At 38.7% G+C, this 21,415-nt stretch overlaps 2 pseudogenes; one reads left to right on the top strand and one right to left on the bottom strand.

Moving 5' to 3' along the window:
- Positions 1-450: 450 nt before the first annotated feature.
- On the bottom strand, positions 451-13,943 carry LOC148572759 (uncharacterized; annotated as a pseudogene).
- A 2,846-nt stretch (positions 13,944-16,789) lies between these two features.
- On the top strand, positions 16,790-21,184 carry LOC107623222 (uncharacterized; annotated as a pseudogene).
- Positions 21,185-21,415: the final 231 nt, after the last annotated feature.

Here is a 21,415-nt window from a genome sequence, read left to right on the forward strand (position 1 = left end):
CTCTGATGGCTGTGATGGCTAGGCTTGCCGTGGTTGTTGGACCGGCTGTGCTGACTATGTCGGCTGCGACAGCTGTGGTCACTGGACTAGCCAACGTGACTATGCTAACTATGCTGATTGTGTTGACTGCGACGGCTGGGCTCGGCATGGTCGCTGGACTGGCTGTGCTGACTGTGCTGATTGTGTTTACCATGGTTTAGTTGCTGTGGGAGATAATAGAGAAACAATTCAAATACTGCATACTGTGGTGGTCCCTGAGGTGCTGGTGGCTGAGGAATTTGCTCCGACAATCTCAGCAAATGCCCATACAACCCCACATACCAATCATGGTACTCAGCCGACGGTCTAAAGTCCCAAGTCAAAAGGGGGTGCCCATCCCGCAACCGAGTGTTATGATGGATGCCCCCATTCTACTATCCACCTTGCATGTAAAACTCTCTAGTCATGAAGCTACACTTCGCGAAGAGTCATCCAACGTTCTTCCGGTAGAATAACTCTTGCTACCTCTAGGACGGGTTGTGCATATCCGAACTGATGTATCACTCGGTTCACAAGGTGCCATCCGACACACTCGAACGACAATAACGGAGTAATGGTGTCACACACCTCAAGGTGTCCATGTAGCTCGTCGGGTATGATCACTCCTTCGTACGACTGCCACACAAAGTGCAACATATTATTAGAAAATTAGAATCCTAATATTAATGTTGGATATTTACACACACAAAGCAAAAACATTTACCTCTTCCATGTAGTCTATTTCCTTCCTAAATGTCGTCGTGGTCTTCAATAACCACGTTGCGGTTCGTTCAGAATAACTCCACCTAAAACACGTATCATTGAAAAAATTAAAAATGTGTCATCAATAGAATACATAACCGAAATAGGAACTATTACCTCCGAGCAACCGGTACGTCAACCACTGGAAGGTACTATCTCAGTACAAGCGCAATACATGTGCTCCCATGCCCAAACAAACAAAAGATTAAGAGGGCCATCCATCTCTTTAGGATCATACCGTGATGCATAGTACAATGCCCTGTAAAGATGCGCGAGACATGCTGACCCCCAACTGTAAGTGTGGATCTGGTCAAAATCGCGTAGCAACGGTTGATACTACGCATGAGCATATGTCATCGACTTATCCGCAAATAGGGTCTGGTGCGTGCGTACGTAAAACCCCCCATACCTTTCCGTACGACAAGCAATACCAGCAAGTGCACTGGGTCGTCCAAGTAATACCTGAGCGAGTCAGGGTCGATCCCACGAGGATTGTGGCTTGAAGTAAGCTTATGGTTGTCTTGCAGGTCTTAGTCAGGCAGAATCAGAAGGTTTATGTTGGATAAACTTTGAATACTTTATATGTCATAAATGATTGGATGCAATAATGGGAATAAGGTTGAGAGTTTGAGTTGCTTTGTCTTCTGAAGTAACTCTGGTACTACTGTCTTCTTTGCTTGTGAGTGATTTCTTCAATGGCAGGCTGTATGTGATTGACATTGGTTTGAGTAGCTGCCAATACTCCTCCGGATCTAAACCCCCAGTTTAAGGTGGATCCCTTTCTACTTGAGGGTGAAGCGCATACATTCCATTCTCCTTCATGATCCTACTCAAAACGCCACAGACAAGGTCGGATCTTCTGGATCAGAGAATGATGTATTTGGGTTCTAGCCTCTACCACAGAGACCCTAATCTCCCCAGAAATTGGCTGAACTAATGTCTTGAGAAGTCCCCAACGAAGTCACGGATTAGCCGTCTGAGAGATGTATATTCAAGCTGTTGTTCGTCACTGTCCGGTGAAAGACGCATTTAGAATCCAAGTAGACGCGGGTGTTTGTCAGGCACGTTCATCTTAATGTGATGAATAGAGCTAATTGGTTAGATTATCCTATTCACCACGATGAAGTACGAATAAACATCTTAGAATTAATCATACACGGATCGGAGAGAAACAGTAGTACTTTTATTAATTCATGGGCTCAGCAGGGCTCCTCCCCTCAACCTAGGAGGTTTAGAAACTCATACTGAAAGTAAAAATACAGAGAAAAATGAACTAATGGCAGACCTCCCTCCTAGAGGGGGAGGAAGGTGATGAAAAATGTAAAAATTCCTCTTGAATTACATAAGCATAAACCCTTAAATGCTAAACAAATGATTAGTAAGGGTAAAACAGTCTATTTAGTGCTAAAATCCACTTTTGGGGCCCACTTGGTTAGTGTTTGGGATGAGCTTTGATGAGATCCACGTGCTATGAGGTCTCTTGGGCGTGGAATGCCAGCTAGGGGGTCCTTTCTGGCCTCTGCTCTATGGGCACTGGATGCTTGGAAGGGGGTATGTAGTTGCCGTTGGACGCTAATTTTTGGGCCTTCTAATCCGAAGCAAAGTATGGACTATTATATATTGATGGAAAGCTCCATTTGGACTTCTGTAGCTCCAGAAAAGCTCTTCTGAATTTAGGCAGGTCAGATTTGGACAGCATCTACAGTGCTTTCTCTGTCTCTGAATCAGACTTCTGCTCCAGCTCCTCAATTTCAGCCAGAAAATACCTGAAATTGTACAAAAACACAAAAACTCATAGTAGAATCCAAAAATGTGAATTTAACACTAAAAACTATAAAAACTCAATAAAAACTAAATAAAAACTACTAAAACCTATGAATTTGATGTCAAAAAGCGTATAAAATATCCGCTCATCACAACACCAAACTTAAACTGTTGCTTGTCCCCAAGCAACTAAAAACACAGTAGGATAGAAAAGAAAATTAAGATACAATAAATTTAGATGAGTGCGATGATAAACCACTATTTTATGATTTATATTGTGCTCAATTGAGTGGTTTTTATCAAGTCTTCACCTACTTATTCATATAATTTGCATGGTTTTACAATCCTTTCCTTATTATGTGATATATGTGAAAACATGTTTCCTAAGCTTTAAAACTATTAATTTTAATTATCCTTTATTACCATTCGATGCTGCGATCTGTGTGTTGAGTATTTTCAGGCTTTATAGGGCAGGAATGGCTTAAAGGATGGGAAGGAAACATGCAAAAGTGAAAGGAACAACAAAAATGAAGTATTTGAGGAACTGGAAGTGACGCGCACGCATGGACGATACGGACGCGCGATTTGCACAGACACCAAGCGACGTGCATGCATGGAAGACGCGAATGCGTGAACAAGGGAAGCTCCGAAATGACGCGTGCGCGTGACCCACGTGCACGCATGACAGACGCCACGTACAGAAAATGCAGAAATTGCCCCCAGCGATTTCGGGCCAGCTTTTGACCCAGTTCTCAGCCCAGGAAACACAGATTAAAGGCTATAAAGTGGGAGAATCAATCCATTCATCATACATTCAATCATATACACAATTTTAGATTTTAGATGTAGTTTTCTAGAGAGAGAGGTTCTCTCCTCTCTCTTAGGATTTAGGATTAGGATTAGGATTTAGGATTTCTTTTATGATTAGGCTACTTCTCTTCATTACAGGTTCAATGTCCCTTTAATTTAGTTTCTCTTCTACATTTATTTATTCTACTACATTAGTTTGTTTATTTTCCCAAATTGATTTATGGATTCCTATGTTTAATTTGATTTTCTATTTAATATAATTTGAGATATTTCAGATTTATAATTGCTTTCTTTTATTTATGATATAAATAATTTAGATTTTTCCCCTTTGCTTTGTGATGAGCGGATAATTTATATGCTTTTTGGCATTGTTTTTAGGTAGTTTTTAGTATATTTTAATTACTTTTTATTATGTTTTTATTAGTTTTTATGCAAAATTCACATTTCTGGACTTTACTATGAGTTAGTGTGTTTTTATGTAATTTCAGGTATTTTCTGGCTGAAATTGAGGGCCCTGAGCAAAAATCTGATTCAGAGGCTGAGAAAGGATTGCAGATGCTGTTGGATTCTGACCTCTCTGCACTCGAAATGGATTTTTTGGAGCTACAGAAGTCTAATTGGCGTGCACTCAATTGCTTTGGAAAGTAGACATCCAGGGCTTTCCAGCAATATATAATAGTCCATACTTTTTCCGAGTTTTGACGACGCAAACTGGCGTTTAAACGCCAACTTCCTGCCCTATTCTGGTGTTAAACGCCAGAAACAGGTTACAAACTAGAGTTAAACGCCAGAAACAGGCTGCAACTTGGCGTTTAACTCCAAGAAAAGTCTCTACACATGAAAGCTTCAATGCTCAGCTCAAGCACGTACTAAGTGGGCCCCAGAAGTGGATTTCTGCACTATCTATCTTAGTTTACTCATTTTCTGTAAACCTAGGTTACTAGTTGAGTATAAAAACTACTTTTAGAGAATTATTATGTACCTCGTGACATTGTCACATTTTACATTGTATCTCTACGACATGAGTCTCTAAACTCCATGGTGGGGGTGAGGAGCTCTGCTGTGTCTCGATGGATTAATACAATTACTACTGTTTTTCATTCAATCACGCTTGTTTCTATTCTAAGATATTCATTTCCACTTCAACATGATGAATGTGATGAACCGTGACACTCATCACTATTCTCAACCTATGAACGCGTGCCTGACAACCACTTCCGTTCTACCTTAGATTGAATGTGTATCTCTTGGGTTTCTGGTTCACGAGTTTGATTGGCTCTCCTGACAACAGAGCATTCAAATCCGTGAGGCCAGAGTCTTCGTGGTATAAGCTAGACTCAATTGGCAGCATTCCTGAGATCTAGAAAGTCTAAACCTTGTTTGTGGTATTCCGAGTAGGATTTGGGATGGGATGACTGTGAAGAGCTTCAAACTCACGAATGTTGGGCGTAGTGACAGACGCAAAAGGATCACTGGATCCTATTCCAGCACAAGTGAGAACCGACAGATGATTAGCCATGTACATGGACCATTTTCACTGAGAGGACGGATGGTAGCCACTGACAACGGTGATCCACCAACATACAGTTTGCCATGGAAGGAACCTTGTGTGCGTGAAGAAGAAGACAGTAGGAAAGCAGAGATTCAGAAGACAGAGCATCTCCAAAACTCCAACCCATTCACCATTACTGCATAACAAGTATTTATTTCATGCTCTTTTATTTTTCGCAATTAAAACCAAAACCATTATTGATATCCTGACTAAGATTTACAAGATAACCATAGCCTGCTTCAAACCAACAATCTCCGTGGGATCGACCCTTACTCACGTAAGGTATTACTTGGACGATCCAGTGTACTTGCTGGTTAGTTGTGCGGATTGCAAAGTGTGATTGTAATTTTTGCGCACCAAGTTTTTGGCGCCGTTGCTGGGGATTGTTCGAGTTTGAACAACTAACGGTTCATCTTGTTGCTTAGATTAGGAATAATTTATTTATTGTTGCTAGAGAGTCATCAAATCTGAGTCCTTTACTTTCTTTTCAAAAATTTTATTTTTCTTTATTAATTCTTAATTTTTCTTTGAGTTTTTTTTCATGTTTTAAGTTTGGTGTCAATTGCATTTTTTTATTTTCCTTTAAATTTTCAAATTGTATGTCCCTAATTGTTCTTCATATTTTTGAATTTGTGTTCATTGTTCTTTCTTGATTTTTAAGTTGTTCTTGTTTATTTTTCTTGTTTGATCTTTAGTTTTTCTTGTTTTGTGTCCTTCCTTGTTTTTCTTGTGATTTTCGAAAAGCTCAAAAAGATTTTTCAAGAAAATACTTCTTCCTTCATAACTCAGTTGGTTAGAGCGTTGGCTTATGTTTTTGGTATCTTTTTTTCAAAAATAATTTTTCTTTGATTAAATCTTGTGTCAAATTTTAATTTGGTGTTCTCTTAATTTTTCTTTAGTTTTCAAAAATTTTATTTTGATTTTCTAAAAATTTTAAGTTTGGTGTTCTTTCTTTTTGTTCTTGTTGTTCTTGTGAGTCTTCAAAGTGTTCTTGAGTCTTCTTTGTGTTTTGATCTTAAAATTTTTAAGTTTGGTGTTCCTTGTTATTTTCCCTCCAAAATTTTCGAAAACAAGGAGCATTAGATCTAAAAATTTCAAGTCTTATGTCTTTTGTGTGTTTTCCTCTTTCATCATAAAATAATATATATATATATCTTCCCTAACTAATTTTAAGCAAAAATTTTGAAAATTTTAATAAAAATTTCAGATTTCAATTTCAAAATTTTATCTTATCATATCTTAGTAGTCAAGTTTTCAAAAATCATATCTTTTTCAAATCTTTTCTTTTAATTATTTTTCTTACAAGTATCTTTTAAGACATATCTTTTTCAAAACTTCCTAACCACTTTCTCTCTCTTCATTTTTCGAAAATCCTTATCCCAATTTTTCAAATCTTTTTAATTAATTAATTATTTTAGTTTTGAATTTTCCTTTAATTATTTTTCTAATTTTTGAATTTTTATTTTATTTTTCATTTATCCTATTTTACTTTATTTTAATCTTGGTATATATAAAAAAATTTATATATAAATAAATAATATTTTTATCTCCAATCCTTATCATCTCCTTTTCTCCATCATGGACCTAAATGGAAATGAACAGTCCAGAAGGACTCTGGGGTCATATGCTAACCCCACTACTGCTTCAGCAAAGAAGTTGAATCCTCGGTACATTAGTCCATTTCAGATCCTGGAAAGGATTGGGCCGGTGGCGTATCGAATGGCTCTACCACCTCATCTTTCGAACCTGCACGACGTGTTTCATGTGTCGCAGCTTCGGAAATACACTCCTGATGCCAGCCATGTGTTAGAACCTGAATCGGTTCAGTTAAGAGAAGATTTGACGCTTCCAGTGGCTCCGGTCAGAATTGATGATACTAGTATCAAACGGTTGCGTGGAAAGGAGGTTTTATTAGTCAAAGTGGCATGGAGTCGAGGCGGTGTTGAGGAACACACTTGGGAACTTGAGTCGGAGATGCGAACGGACTATCCGCACTTATTCTCAGGTAATTGCATTTGAATTTTGTAGGCAAAATTTCCAATTAGGTGGGTAGAATGTAAGACCCGGTTAATTAACGACTAATTAACCCATAAAGGAGAATTTATTCTAGAAATCCCAAAATGAGATTTTTATGGCTAAATGTGATAGAGGAGATTGAGACGAGAATTTCGGTACCAATTTTATAGAAATCGGACCAAGATTGGACCGAACGGGCCAAACCGGGCCAACCGGACCCAAAGTGCACCCTTGGTCCAACATAACTAAACCCTAAAAACACTCATTTCAGCACTCTCTCTCCTCACATAACACTCTTACACGCTGAAAATGGAGGTAGAAGAGGGAAGAACACTCTCTCAAGTTCTATCTCTCCCTTGATCTTCAAACTACCATAACTTTTGATCTAGAGCTCCGATTGCCGCACCGTTTGTGGCCACGCGTTCATCACGGAGAGCTCTACAAAACTCATACAATCAATCTTGAGGTAAGCCATGTTTTGATCTTTGAATTTCCAGCTTTGATTTCGAGTTTCATGAGCAAAAATGTTGAGATTTTGGGCTCTTTGATGTTATAGGACCCAACTCTCTTGAAGGAGAAGTTTAATCTTGTCTCCTTGGACCTTGGGTGTGATAAGATTCTCAACCCTAGTATAATTTGTTATTCTATGATGTTTGGGTATTGAGATGTTGTGCATGGGTGAATATTGGAGCTTGATTGATGATTTTGAAAAGCTTGAAAAGGGATTTGGTGGTGAAAAATCTGTTCTTAGAAGTGTTGAGACCTTGAGAGCTTAAGGAAAAAATGGTTTGGAAGTGCTCCGGTTGAGCTTGGAAAATCGGCTAAGGTATGGTCTCGGTTTCTCGTATCTAATATGTAATGTGGTAGGAAATACTTAGGCTAGTGGCCCTAAGATAGGCATTGAATTGTTGTTGTTGTTGAATGGTTGAAATATATGATGTGGTCATATATGTGATGATGATTATTGATGCCTTGATGGTATGATGTATGAAAAATATGCATGTTGTGATATATGTTTGATGATTGATTAAGGTTGAATTATGGGTGAAACCATGTTGATGGTGAGTATGATATTGATTATGTACAATGATGGTTAATTGGAAATGGTGTTGTTGAAAATTGGCATGAGGATGAGTATATGATGTGTCAATGTGTTTGAGTTTGAGCCACTTGGGTGAAGTGGGTTAAAATGATGGGATGGTGATTTTGTGAATTGTGATATAGTGTCAATGTGTGAGTTGAGGAGGCTTGATATCGACTTTAATATATTTTGATTGATTTCAAAGAAAAGGGATGAAATTGGCATGTTTTGATTGATTTTGAAAAGAGTTGACAATGGCTTGTTTTGAAAATGGCACTTTATGGTTTTGTATGAAAACATTATTTTTGGGCATACTTTGACGGGACATAACTTAGACTACGGATCTTTGTTTTGTGCCAAATCTGTTTAGAAATGAAATTGGATCCGGGATGTCCATGCCGTTCGAAGAACGGGTGAAAAACGATTTAAAATGAGAAAGTTATGTCCGTCGGAAGATTGGGGGTTGAATCTGTGAATTCTGCAGCTTTTAACTTAGAAAAATTTTAGCAGAATAACTCCCCGCGCGTAGGCGCACTTGGCGTGTACGCGCCGTTCTTCTAGAAAGCGCCATCCACGTGTGCGCGTGGTGTGCACGGGTGCGCCGATGCGCTGCACCCAATGCCCAGCTATTTTCTCGAGAGTTGTGCCAGAATTATGCCAGTTTTGTGCCTGGGGCGCAAGAGCACCCACGCGTACGCGTGGCTGACGCTTGCGCGTCGTTTGGCTATTTTCCAATCCACGCATCCGCGTGAAGGGCGCATACGCGTCGTTGGCTATTTTCCAATCCGCGCGTCCGCGTGAATGACGCATACGCGTCGATGAGTTTTTGTGGCCATCCACGCGTGCGCATGGTGTACGCGTGCGCATAGATCTGTTTTTATTCCAAAGTTGATTTTTTGAGTTTTAAAAGCCAAATTTCATACTTCTAAGCCTCCGATCTCACCACTTATATCTTAAATCATTATGATATGCCTAGCAATGAGAAAAGGGGCTAGTAAATGTGGTAACTTGCGAGTGAAGCAAGGGAAAAATGTATGATCAATGTGGATCAAAGATGATTATGTGAGATGCGGAGGATGGCGGTGGAAGTGCTTGTCATGCCATGGGCCGAAGGGCCGTGATTGTTAATGAATTGGCTGGTTATGGATTTAACCGTGAGCCGGATGGCTAGATTGTTGCTGAGTTACGGCGGAGCCATGATTATGGCTAAGTATAAATGCATATATGCTGTTGAATAAAATGTGAATGTTGCACTTGCACCATCGGAGACACGAGTTTCCCTGGGAGGAAGCAGTGGCTAGCCACCACGTGCTCCAGGTGGAGACTCGAGACTCTGTTGACCCTATGGTAAGGGTGGTCGGGCACTGTGAAAGACCCGGATGAGCTCGCCCCCGTAAATATTCACCAGTGAAGGTGATGGATATGGATCATGATTATGATCAAGTTTATGATGAGTATAACTCGAGTTGGGGATGCGCGACAGAGGGACAGTTCAATGGTTAGCTACCAGGACTTGTCGGGTTGGCTCTATAACCGACAAATGATATCATCAGCCATTAGGGATAGGCATTCATCATATGCATACTATGTGATTTGTTTGAGACTGCTTACTTGACTGCATATTACTTGCTAATTGTCTAAATGCCTTATCTGTTCCTATTTGTATATCTATTGTTTGAAATAACTGTGTTTGCTATTTTATACTCCTGCTGGTGGTTGGGAGGTCTGAAGAAATTGGAAAGGGAAGTATTATTTAGACTGAAGAATCTTTAGTCAGATGCCCTTTATGGTTTAGCTTGTTTATAAGCTTTGAATTATCTGGAGGAAGTTCTAGGATTGCCTTCGGCTTTCCTCTATTATTATGTATTATATATATGGAAGCTGTTACCATGCTGGGGACCTCTGGTTCTCACCCATGCGGATTTTGTGGTTTTCAGATGCGGGACGTGAGGTTTCTCGCTGAGGCATGCTGGAGACTTCTGGATTAGCGAAGATCCTTTGTTCTCGGGACTCTGTTTTGGCTCATATGTTTTGCTTAGATACCTTTATCTCCATTAAATAATACAAACTGTGATGACTCCTCTTATAGGAGATTTTGGAGAATAGGTTGTCAGTATTTGTGTCCCTTTGGGTTTCCTTTGGGGTTTTCCTTATTTTATCATATGTATATATTGCTATACTCGGACCGGTTATCTTCGCAACCGGATTTTGAGTCTTGATATTCCTGTTTTTGACACTCCTTTGTATATATATAATCTTGCGTTGGCTTATCCTTTGTTCGTTACATTATCGATCGGAGTGTTGCGCTTTCGAGTTGCGATTTTTTTGTTTACCCCCTTTTCCACAAAGGCTCCTAGTTATAAACCTTATTCACACTACTATACGTACTAAATTTTTATTTTTAGAGGTCGTAATACCTTGCCATCTCTGAATTATGACTTAAGCATAAGACTCTGTATGGTAGGGTGTTACAGGATTCAAGTGAAAAAGTCTGAAAATAGAAATCACAATCCAAAATATATGAAAAGGAAAATTCATGTTAATTAGGAAAAACAATGATCACGCCCTGAGTTAAAAATTTAAAGTAGTTAGGTGAAAAGAGAAGGCAGAAAGTTAAAAGGGTTAGTCGGTAAAAAGGAAGTGAGAAAGTGAAAGCAGTGAGTTAGTAAAAAGAAAGTTAAAGTGAGTGGCATGATAAATGGTATCCTAATTAATAATAAATTCTCAAATTTAAAGAATAATCAACTCATGTTCAAGCAAAGATTTCAATTTATTGATGATAATACAGATAGATGCAAGAGTTGCAAATTAAAATAAAATCATCAATAATGCAGTCTATTAATCAGGGAACCAGAAAGAAATAAGAATGTTAGCTCATGCAATCATGAATTGGTTTGGTTATAGCTAAGCAGTGCAGATGTTGAAATTGCCAAAACCAATACATGAATGGGTGAAAAACAATTTGCAGAAAATTGGGCAGCATTCCGGCTAAAATTGGATGTTCCCGGGAAATAAACAGCAAGAAAAATAGTTTATATGAGAGGAAAAGGTGCTGCAAGGAGTCACAAACAGCATGAACAGTAATGAACAGTGTAACATCAGCATCAAACATGAAAGAACAGCATATGAACAGTATTATCAGCACAGCCAGATCAAAATTGCGGAAAGGATAAAACAAGTAACAAAAACGGCGCAATTATCAGGCCTAAATCCACTAACCACATCCTAGCTACCTAACCACCTAGAGTCCACTACAATCATGCATCTCTAACTATCCTAACATGAACATAATCTGAAAAATATGCAACTAACTATGAATGATAAAGAAATCGGTGTATGACGGAACCTGGTGTGGGCAGATTAGAAATTGAGACAGAGAGGTGGTGGGAATGTGGTGATGGTGTTGCTGACACGGCGGTGATAGGAGGGGTGGAGCGGCGGCGGTCGGAGGTGGCGGCAGAGGGTTGTTGGAGGTCTTGGGATGCTGGGTTAGGGTGAAGGGAGGAGGAAGGAAGAAGAAGGGGGGCGAGGGTTATGGGCGGTGGTGGTGGTCGGCAGTGATGGGAGGCAGCGGGCTTGGGGTGGCCGCGGTGGGCGCTATGGCGGAGGGGGGTAGAAGAGAGGAAAGAAGAAGTGAGGCGAGAAGAAGAAAGGAAAGAAGAGATGGGGGGTCGCGGTGGGGGCGAGGTGGTGCGGCGCGGCGGTGCTGGGTGGTCGCGGTGGTTGGGGGCAGGCAGTGGAGGGGGTGCAGAGGAGGAGGGGGAAGAATGGTGACGCGAAGAGGTAGGGTTTTGCGTAGGGGGGTTAAGTGATTTCAAATCCACGCGAATGCGTGGGGCACGCGATCGCGTGATTAGGGTGAAAAAGGGAGTGGCGCGGTCGCGTAATTGACGCTATCGCGTAAATTGGGTAAAAGATGGGTGACGCGGCCGCGTGAAGCACGCGAACGAGTCGCTGTGAATTGTGTTAAATGCACAATTCCAGCGTCGTTTTGGCGCAACTCTCTATTCAATATGGTCCAACCACGCGACGCGAACGCGTCGCTCACGCTTTCGCGTGGGATGATGGTTGTGCAGGTGACGCGTTTGCGTCAGGGACGCGAATGCGTGGGCTGTTTTGTGCTAAACGCACACCAGCCGTACGATTCCAGCCCAACTTTCTAGGCGTTGGATCCTTACGCCGATTTCCATTCCACGCCCACGCGTAACCTGCGCGCTGGCGTGGGTGATTTTTTTTTTTAAGATAGATAAATGCAAAATGCAATGCATGTTATGCAAAATTCCAGGTTCAATCAAAATAGAATAAAATAAAATAAAACTTAAAAACAAACAAAACGAAATAAAAATTGAAATTTAAAAAGGGGACAATCATACCATGGTGGGTTGTCTCCCACCTAGCACTTTTAGTTAAAGTCCTTAAGTTGGACATTTGATGAGCTTCCTGTTATGGTGGCTTGTGCTTGAATTCATCCAGAAATTTCCACCAATGTTTGGAATTCCAACAGCCTCCAGGGTCCCAAACAAGGCATGTAAAGCCCTTGAGTAAGTTTAGACAAGTACCAAGGCTCCTAGGGTGTTGAATGTCAGAATAGATTCCAGGATCCCAAACTCTACTTTTACACCCGTCTTTGTCTTGATCTGCATTTTTCCAGCCGGGTGATAAGTAAATTGAATTCTCACTGTAGTGACCAAACAGCATCTGAGACCCATACAATTGAGCTTGACACCAATCCTTGCACCTCAAATTGAAGTGTGAAACCTCATTGAATCTCGCATACCAGCTCTGAGTGCGAGTCATTTCCCTTTTACCCTTAAAGCCGCAGAGGGCTCTAAGCTGGCCATCTGTTTCAAGTAAACCATATTCAAATGGAAAAGTAAAGACAAAAGCTAAGGATTTTACCCACTTGAAGTTAGTATTGGGCGGTAATGGCCTTGGGATAGGTGTTTCCAGTGGTTTTGCAAGCTCTACTCCCTTGTAGTCTTCTGGGACTTCATCCACTTCTTTGCGAATTTCTTCAACTGCAACCACGTCTTGATCAAAGTGCACGATATCTTCCTCATCACTTGAGTCATAATTGGGAGGTTGAGAAAAGTCTACCTCTGCATCATCTTCGTAGTCACTTGAGGAAGATTCTGCAGTCTCAAAGAATTTACTTGCGGATGCAAGTTCATTACTAGGAGAACTTGACTCGTGACTATCATTCTCAAGGGAACCTGTGTCTTGAGTTGTTTCGTCCAGTTCTTCATAATACACCTGCTTTGGGGGTTGTGTACTATCCTCCTTAGCATCAATTGTAACGTCCTTGACGGAATTCTCCACAATTTTGGATTCCCATGGAGGTTCAGCATCTCCTAAATCTTCAATCAGTACTTCTTCTTCTTGGATAATTTGGGCTTCCTCCAATTGTTCCAAAACAAAGTCATGCTCCTTATTGTCTACTGGAGTTTCTAGTGTCTCCTTCATGCTACGTTCTTCATTAGATTCTCCACATAAAGCCATGGGGGTTCCTTGAGTGTTTGAACGTCTGGGAGGTAATCGACTTATCGCTTGGTCCAGTTGGCGAAGGGTTGCATTAAGTGTTTCCACTGTTTCCTTGAAACGCTCCTTTGATTCTTAAGGTGATGGATATGGACATGGTACATAGGGAAGTGGTGGTTCTTGGGAGTAATTGGATAAGAATTGGGATGGATAAGGGTCATACGGGGGTGAATGGTGAAAGGGGACTTGTGAGTACGGTGGTCCAAAGCTATGTTGAGGAGATGGTTTACAAGCATAAGGTGGGGCTTGTTGGTAACTACAAGGGGGCCCACCATATCTATTGTCTTGGTATGCATTGTAGAATGGTCTTTGTCCATAATATCTTGGAAGGTGTTGTTGCCTAAAGGGTTGATCAGATCCTCTTGGCTCCATCCATCTTTGGTTGCTTTGACCTTGATGCATATTCATGTTATAGCTTCCATTCCTTTCAACAAAATTAGAACCAAACTCAAAGCGAGAGGGGTGAGAATTCATAGTAGCTAATAAAAATTAAAAATAAAAATAAAAGCAAATAAACAAGCAAAAGAAAAATATTTACAATAACCAATAATAAGGCACACATTTGCAATTCCCCGGCAACGGCGCCATTTTGAAGAACGAGACTCTCGCGCGGTCTAGAACTTTCACAAAATAAATCCTCGTTGTAAGTACAGCTTCTAGACCTACAAGAATCCTTTTCTTACAAAATTTTTGGTTGTCACAAGTAACAAACCCAATTAAATTTATAAACCGAAGTATTCAAACCTCGGGTCGTCTTCTCAAGGAATTGCAGGGAGGTGTTCTTATTATTGGTTATGGAAAACAAATATATTTTTGGGTTTTCGAAATAGAGAACAAGTAATTTAAATGGCAAGAAAAATAAATTAATAATTAAGGAAAATCTCTTGGCAAGGTATGAGAGCTGGAATTCCTATCCTAGTTATCCTTATCAGGTGTGTTGAAATTGGGTTTTAATCCCGCTTAGTTATCCCTCATTAAATAAAGGAAAGTCAAGTGGACTAACTAAATTGATCCTCAAGTCCTAGTCAACTTTTAGAGCGATATAAATCAATTAGCAATTGCCAATTTCAACCACTGCTTTATTTCAACAACTCAAGCATTACCAATTACTCAACCAAAGCCAAGAGAAAATATAAATTAAAACATCAATTGAGAATAATTAATAAAAGAAGTAATAAGTCTGAAATACCTCAAATTATATTAATTAAGAAAATCCTAACATGAAAAAGTTCATAAGCCAAATTGGCAACATAAATCAAATACACATAAAAGCATTAGAGTAAATAAAAGCATAAAAGGAATTAAAGTAAGGAAACATTGAACCTGATATGACGAAGAAATAAATCCTAAATCCTTTAAGAGTAATCCTAATCCTAAGATCTAAGAGAGAAGAGAGAACCTCTCTCTCTAAAAACTACATCTAATCCTAAAATTATTTATTATTAATGTTGTATATTCTGTATGTGTGAATGAATGGATTCTGCCACTTTATAGTCTCCAATCTGTGTTTTCTGGGCTTGGATTTGGGCCGAAAGATGTCCAGAAATCGCTGGGGCAACTTCTGTAAATTCTGCAGATCGCGTACGTCACGCGCCCACGTGGGTCACGCGTCCGCGTCATCTGAAGTTTCGCTCTTCCACGCGTCCGCGTAAGTCACGCGTTCGCATCAGTTGTGTTTCGCGCGAGGCGCGCGTTCGCGTCATCCACGCGTTTGCGTCGCTGCCACTTCTTCAAAAACTCTGTTTTGTGCATTCCTTCCATTTCTGTATGTTTCCTTTTCATCCTCTAAGCCATTCCTGCCCTATAAAGCCTGCAAGTACTTAACACACAGATCACGGCATCGAATGGTAATAAAGGATAATTAAATTTAATAATTCTAAAGCATAGAAAACATGTTTTCACATTTATCATATCATAGGGAAGGAATTGTAAAACCATGCAAATTCATATGAATAAATGGGTGAAGAATTGATAAAATCACTCAATTGAGCACAAGATAAATCACAAAATAGTGGTTTATCAGCTGGTCTTCATTATCGTCTTCTTGCTTTGAGCCTTGCCGTCAGCTTCTTCCTCGCCATCAACTTCTCCTTCGCCGTCAGATTCCTTCGTGCAACCCGATTTGGTGAGTTCCCCCTATTCTTTCTGTTTCAATTTTGTTGCTGCATCACTGTACTTTGATTTTGTTGCCAAAATAATTTGTTGCTGAAAGTTGAATGTGTTGCTGAAATTTGTTATATCATAGTTTATGTTTTTGTTGCTGCCTGAAAGTTATCATAGCTATCATAGCTGAATTTGTTGCTAGAACTCTAGAAGTAGAATTTGTTGTTAAGTTGAATTTGATGCAAAACCTATCATAAATGTAGTTGTTGCTAGAAGTAGAATTTGTTACTGGATAACTGACTTGAGTTGAATTTGTTACTGAACCTTCTTGTTGTGTTGCTTAAAAAATGCTAAATCTTTTGTTGCTGTATGTTAAGGGATAAGAGATAAGAGAGTTAGACAATAACAAAATCAGTTTGGTACAGTTAGTTAGGGTTTGTTATTCTGATTTCTGATCTTTTTCTCTTTTTCAACTCTGTTATAAATAAAGCTCTTGCATCCCTCTAAGAGGTGTGTAGAATTGATTCATTGATGGAAGAGTAAGATGAAGTTAATTCAGATCACTAGTTTATTGTACCTCTCTCTTCAAACTCTTCTTTCTCTGTTTCAAATGTTCTGCATAACATCATAATGCAGTGTTTCTTATGGAAGATACAGATGCAAATCAAAGTGAAAAAAATGTTGATCAAGCTCCAAATTTGTCCTATGAAGATATAGATGTCGATTTTAAGATCACTTGGACTTGATTATCGATTATGTTATCTTTTGCTTACTCTTGTTTATTTAAATAAAGAAAGTATTTTGTACTAGAAACTAGTTTATTATCTCTTTTTGCATCATTAGTTGTCTAAAAATTAACATTTGATTATTATTATTATTATTATTATTATGTTTGTAAAGACTTGCATTTTAAGTTTTAATATGTAATTTTAATTTCATTTATATAATTTTATATTTTTTAAATTATGACCGGGTCAACCGGGTGAATCAGTGACCCATCGGTTGAACCAGTGACCCGGTCATATGACCGGGTGGATTGCCGATTCAGTTCTGATAACTATAATTGTAGATTTGTAGCCCTTTTTTCTTACTATATTAGTTTTAGTATATTAAAGGCAAAATTTCCAAGGCGTAGAGCGAAGAAAATGGTCAAACAATCAACTCAATTGAAGGAACTTAAAACCCAAACGCAGCAACCTCAATTCAAAGAGCTTGAAATCGAAGATACAGCAAAATCAAATAACAAATTTCTTGATCAGCATAAAGTTTTCCCTATTTATTTATTTTTATTAAAACTCTACCTGTGTGTTTGTGGCAGTGGAGCGTCAAATCAGTGCAATTAAGGTGGTTCGTGATGTTGAGATTGAGCGATTGTTGATGGAACTTCGTTTGGTTCGGTCGTGTTTCAGTGAGGAACATCTCCGGAAGCCAATGCTGCAGTTCTTCGAAGAAACCTTACCGAATCCCTCAATTGTGAAAGATGAAGGGAATGGAAAATTTGATGTGAAGTGGAAAGAGAGAGGGAGCAGAATGTCCACGACTTGTGGTGGTGTAGGAAGAGATTTGCACGCTTCTCTGTTCTAGAGGCTTTCGATTGTTTTTCCTTCGGAATGTCCTTTTTCGGTTCCTCAGTTTGGTGGTTTTGAATACTCTAGCAATACTGGTAGTGTTTAGTTTTCTCTTTCGATTTAACTCATTTCATATCTGAATTAAAGTTTCCTAAATTGAATTAAAAAAAATGGAAATGTATGTTACGAAACATACTATTGTTCTGTGCCCCCTTAAAATGTTTGAGTTCCTTCAATTTTGAACGATTTTACTATAGATATTATAGTTCTTATACATTTTGGCATAGATTGTAGTTGATACCTGTTAGTTTACTTCTTTGTTGGTAGGGAGAACAGGATTTCTTGGTGATGAAAATCTTCATTTTAAGGACTTTGTATGTTCTCTATCTTCTCTGTGCACTTTGATTAATTGTATTTTGTAACATCCTTACCTGGCTTGTTTGGGTCACTTACATAGGACTTGATGCGACATAAAATTGGGGTAGCTGTGTAGGAGCAGCATTAATATAGCACTTTGATGAGCAGATAATTTATACGCTTTTTGACAATATTTTTACATAGTTTTTAGTATGTTTTGTTCACTTTTTATTATAATTTTATTAGTTTTTAAGCAAAATTCACATTTATGGACTTTACTATGAGTTTGTGTGTTTTTCTATGATTTCAGGTATTTTCTGGCTGAAATTGAGGGACTTGAGCAGAAATCTGATCCAGAGGCTGAAAAAGGACTACAGATGCTGTTGGATTCTGACCTCCCTGCACTCGAAATGGATTTTCTAGAGCTACAGAAGCCCAATTGGCGCGCTCTTAATTGCGTTGGAAAGTAGACATCCTGGGCTTTCCAGCAATATATAAGGTAGCATTTGTTTTGAGGTACTGAGACAGAGACTAAGAGACTGAGACTCAGTATCGTGTTTGTTAGTTTAGAGACTGGTACTAAAATTTCTGTCTCTGTCTCTAAAATTTCAGTATTTTAGTACCTCCAAAAAGTAGGGACACAGGGGACTGAAATTTTTAGAGATGGAGACTGAAACTTTAATAACATTTTATACCTAAAATACTTTCATTTCAATTAATTAATTCCAATTTTACCCTTTGTACAAATTAAATTAGAGTTTCATTCTTGTTTCAATTCCTTTCTCCTATTTTGCACCAAAAAGAATATTGAGATTTATTTCAATCCCTGTCTCTTAGTCTTTGTCTCTCAGTCTCAGTCTTTCCGTCTCTGTCTCTCCACCAAATGCTACCTAATAGTCCATACTTTACCCAAGTTTAGACGACGCAAACTGGCGTTCAAACGCCAACTCCCTGCCCTATTCTGGCGTTAAACACCAGAACTGAGTTACAAACTAGAGTTAAACGCCCAAACTGGCATAAAAACTGGCGTTTAACTCCAAGAAAAGTCTCTACACATGAAAGTTTCAATGCTCAGCCCAAGCACACACCAAGTGGGCCCCGGAAGTGGATTTCTGCATCATTTACTTATTTCTGTAACCCTAGTAACTAGTTTAGTATAAATAGGACCTTTTACTATTGTATTTTCATCTTTGGATTATCTTGGGATTATCTTTTTGGGGTAATCTTTTGATCATTTTTAGATCTTAGGATCATATTTTGCATGTTTAGGGGGCTGGCCATTCGGCCATTCCTGGACCTTTATCACTTATGTATTTTCAACGTTGGAGTTTCTACACACCATAGATTAAGGTGTGGAGCTCTGCTGTTCCTCGAGTATTAATGCAATTACTACTGTTTTCTATTCAATTCGAGTCTATTCTTGTTCTAAGATATTCATTCACACACAAGAACATGATGAATGTGATGATTATGTGACACTCATCACCATTCTTAACTTATGAACGCGTGCCTGACAAACACTTCCGTTCTACATGAAAACAAGCTTGAATCTCTCTTCAACGATTCACATCGTCTCTCCTGACAACAGAGCATCTGAGTCCGAGATTAGAATCTTCGTGGTATAGGCTAGAATCAATAGTAGCATTCTTGAGATCCGGAAAGTCTAAACCTTGTCTGTGGTATTCTGAGTAGGATCTGGGATGGGATGACTGTGACGAGCTTCAAACTCACAAAGGTTGGGCGTAGTGACAGACGCAAAAGGGTCACTGGATCCTATTTCAACACAAGTGAGAACCGATAGCTAATTAGTCATACGGTAGCTGTGCCTGGTATTTTTCATCCGAGATGAGAAATCCGACAGTTGATTAGCCGTGTAGAAACCGTAGAGGACCATTTTCACTGAGAGGACGGGAGGTAGCCATTGACGACGGTGATCCCCAACATACAGCTTGCCATGGAAAGGAGTATGATTGATTGGATGGAAGCAGTAGGAAAGCAGAGATTCAGAAGGAATAAGGCATCTTCATACACTTGTCTGAAATTCCCACCAATTCATAAGTATCTCTATCCTATTTTATGTTTTATTTATATTTTAATTATCAAAACTCCATAACCATTTGAATCTGCCTGACTGAGATTTACAAGATGACCATAGCTTGCTTCAAACCAACAATCTCCGTGGGATCGACCCTTACTCACGTAAGGTTTATTACTTGGACGACCCAGTGCACTTGCTGGTCAGGTGTGCAAAGTTGTGAAGAAACGTGTGAATCATGGTATAGTGCGACCAAGTTTTTGGAGCCATGCCGGGTGATAACAATTTCGTGCACCACACTTCCATTCTCATTTCCATCATGTGCTGAAGCATCCACGAATTGATTTGAATGAGAAATGTTGCTATTCATTTAGGATCCTTTCATGTGCAGATGGAAGAGAACTTGCCTCTATTACTAGTTTCATTGCATACGCTGCTAAATCTATTATGACTAACTTAAACAGCTTGCAAATAAAAACTAATTAGTGATTGCAATGTATTGTGATAATATGAATTGATTGAATGTTTGTTACATAGGTTTTTGAGGAGCCATGTGAAGCTCAGACTCTCACAAGTCAAGAAGGTCTTCAGACTCCCAATGTCCGAATTTTCTCCCTTTATTTTTTACCTTCTGTTTTTTATGGATGACTTTATGAACTCTAGTATTCATTGCTGAGGCTATTTTTTAAACAGTTGTGATTGATTTGGATTTGTTGCCTTTTGCAGGTGAGTAGTCAACGCTTGTCTGTTGGGATGACACCCAAAACCCTTAGGCTGCCGAAACCTACCGAGATGCTTCTCTCTGTCCATGGATCACCTTTTGGTGTTTACAAGGAAAATAACATGGAAGCTATATATGGTATGAAGCAAATGTTCTATTTGAAAATATTGCTATATCTTGTTCATTTAGTTTCCTTGTTGCATGAAGAGATACTTTCTTAAAAATAAACTACCAAGAATGGTACTCGAAAGTTTATGCCGCTAATAAAAATAACCTAGAAAGATAACAAATAAGCTCCAAAAGATTTAAAACGTGAGAAAACTAACCAGATATTAGTTATATTTTTTCATAAAATACTTTAGATATTAGATTTCGATGCGATTTTTTGTAAGTATTATTAGAAAAATGAGACTTTGTCATAGTTAAAATTTGGTGATTTGTTAAGGAATTTTTTCAAAGTTTTTTGTGAATGATTGAATTTAAAATAAAATGCACAAGTTTTTTGCTAAATACAAAATTCTTTTATCATTTATGTAGAAAAAATTATATTTTTGTTAATTTTGTCACGTTTTTAAATCCTTTGAGACTTCTTTGTCATTCATAGAAATCTTATTTGGTTTTTTTTTCATGGCGATATGAGTTTTTTGGTGCAATTTCGGTAGTTTACCTTGTTCCTAATAGCATGTGAGCTATTTTTAGCTCAATTTGTTAGTTACTTTATAAGCTAAGCTCTTAAGCCGGTGAGCTATTGAGCATGAGCTAAAAATTTGAGCTCATTTATTAAATGAGTCAAACTTAACTTTGCTATGTTCCATGAGCAGGATTGTATATTCATTGTTCGGTTCACATAGATATGTAGATGCCTGAGACCTTGGCATAATATCACCTATATCATTATATATTATCAATAATAATATATAATATCTCAATTATTTGCATAATGTGTCTTGTAGATTAAATATGTTGAAAATAAGTATGTACTTATAGCCAAAAGCTTAATTAATATCTACGGGTTAATGTTTAAAATGGTCTTTGAAATTTTACTCGTGCATCAAGATTCCATAATAAGATTAAGCTCAATAATAAATCA

Source organism: Arachis ipaensis, chromosome B2 (genome assembly GCF_059453495.1).
Source record: "Arachis ipaensis isolate K30076 ecotype BB chromosome B2, ASM5945349v1, whole genome shotgun sequence".
In the NCBI taxonomy this organism is placed as follows: Eukaryota; Viridiplantae; Streptophyta; class Magnoliopsida; order Fabales; family Fabaceae; genus Arachis; species Arachis ipaensis.